The 2322-nt window shown below is 44.4% G+C and overlaps 1 pseudogene across 1 annotated transcript in view; it reads left to right on the top strand.

The window, feature by feature from the left end:
• LOC101358983 (estrogen-related receptor gamma pseudogene) overlaps positions 1 to 2322 on the top strand; it is a 5661-nt pseudogene that overhangs the window by 2699 nt on the left and 640 nt on the right. The gene's annotated exons all lie outside the window — the stretch shown is intronic.

The raw sequence follows: 2322 nt of genomic DNA, 5'->3' as shown, positions 1-2322 counted from the left end.
AAAAAAAAGGAATATTGAAACTTCTAAATGTTTACATAACTACAAATAAAATTGTCAGCTTAATTCATTGTTAAATTTGGTATTTATTCTAAAATCTGCTTTAAACTATTTTTAATAGAGATTTCTTTTTACTTCTCAAGAATGTGTTTTGTAATTGCAAAGATATCATAGCCAACATAAATGCATTGTGTGTGTCTAAAGAATTTCAAAAACGAAATTATTAAAACCTTTTCAAAATATTTTTGGCAAATTTATATTTCCGTGGTCTTTAGGGGCATTTAATATGTTTGGTATGATGTGGGCTGGGGTTTCAAGGGGGAACATCTACCTCAGGGGCTGTGAACAAACACACTTCATTCCCCCCGAGCCCCTTTGTATTGTCCACAAATTTTCCCTCCTGGCTCTAAAATTAGCATGCACATTTTGAAAAATAAGCATCTATGTGGATAATTTACAAGTTCAAGGAAGACCAGTAAATCCTGAGAGAAGGAGAGGGGGTGATCTAAGGCAGAGGAGCCTGGTTACCTTGGGGAGTGCCCTGTGGTCTCAGTGTTTGGGATCCAGCTTTCAGCCCCTCCAGGCTCTGACCCACGGAGAAAGCAGATCTTTGTGAGTGGCCCACTCACATCTGCCCAGCTCAGCGACTAGGACTGACGTTCAAGATGCCGGGTCATCCATGTGCAACGGAAAGCACAACCATTGGAAGAACTGGTCACTCATACCCTCTGGGCACTGCCTTTTCTCCCACGTGGACAGCCATCTCATCATCAGAAGTTGACGAGCCCTGATTTGGAGGTTAACGCCATCTGGCCACTCAAACCGATGGAGGTGTTCATTGTCAGCATGGGCCTTTGCCAATGGGACTTGACTCGCCCTTGCCTAGACACACTGCTTCTATGGGTCCAGCATCGATGGCTTCCATGACTGCTGTTTTCTGCATTAGGCTGAGTCACCTCCCTCCCTTCTGAATGGTAGTTTCATCTATTAAACTGAAGTTGCAGGCAGATTCTGTTGGCTTGGGAATCATGCTTTCTTTTTAAGGTGACTTTTAATATATCTGATTGGACCATGCCAGTGCTTAGCTGTTGGAAGGAATCTTTATTCCTGTTTACCTAAATTCTTGGGGGATCTCACTCTGACCCACAGGCTCATCCAGGAAGGCACAGGAGGTGAGAGGGGATGGGTTGCCTGGGCTCTCCTCTCCTTGACTTTTCTGTTGGCTGACTTCTCTTTCAGGACCACCTGTGTCTTTATGTTTTCCCTCAGAGAGGCCTCTTGTTCCAGGGTGATCCCCTTCTTCTTCATGGAGGCTCCATGGGAATATGGATCCTGAGAATGGTGCCTTCTGAAAGGTGTACATGGGCTCCCAGCTTTCAAGGCCAGACTCTCCTGTTGAGGGGAGGTGGGGATTGGAGAGTCACTCTCTAAGGCTTCTTCCCAACATCTTTGGGTAGATCCTCACACGTATAAATCCCTGGGGCCCTTTCTTCTCTCTGTGGTGTGAGAGTTTATGTTCAGAAGACCTGGGTTTAGTGCTAGCTCTCCCCTGTTTCTAACTGCACAACTTCTGGCAACACTAAAGAAACTCCATTTTCTCATTTGATCTGAGCTTGATTATATCTGCTTTTCTGTTGTCGCAGGTCTGTGTAGGGATTATATGAGCTCGTGTGTGAAAGGAGATATCCAGTCATTCAGTTCTTTCAACAAATTTGTATGGAATGCCACTATTTGCCAGGCACTCTTTCAGGCACTAAAGGAAACCCTGGTGGCATAGCACTTAAGAGCTACAGCTGCTAACCAAAAGGTCAGCAGTTGAAATCCACCAGACGCTCCTTGGAAACCCTATGGGGCAGTTCTGCTCTGTCCTGCAGGGTCGCTATGAGTTAGAATCGACTCGACGGCAATGGGTTACTTCAGGCACTGGGGAAAGAACGGTCAAACAAGCACATGTAATATTCATGGATTTTTCCGAATTCCCCTCCATTGAGGGGGATCATTTTGCGTTCCCACCAGAAGACTGTGGATGTGCTGCTTCTCCACAGCCCCGTCAGCAGAGTCTGTCCTTACACTTTCAGATGTTTGCCAACCTGATGGTGAGAAGTGGTATCTCCATATAGTGTTCATTTGCGTATCTGTTATTACAGACGAGCTTTACCATCTTGTCATGCATTTAAGGGTCGTTTGTATTTCCTCTGTGAACTGTCTGGTTATTGCTTTTGCCCATTGCTATTTCTTATTTTGTGTATTTGTGCTTTTTCACCCACACCTTTTTTTACTTTTTTAAAAATTAGATTGGTTAGTGGTTTGCCTACTTTGTTGATT

The sequence above is a fragment of the Trichechus manatus genome, unplaced genomic scaffold (assembly GCF_000243295.1).
Source record: "Trichechus manatus latirostris isolate Lorelei unplaced genomic scaffold, TriManLat1.0 scaffold00250, whole genome shotgun sequence".
Lineage (NCBI taxonomy): Eukaryota > Metazoa > Chordata > Mammalia > Sirenia > Trichechidae > Trichechus > Trichechus manatus.
This window is presented reverse-complemented; position numbering and strand designations above follow the sequence as displayed.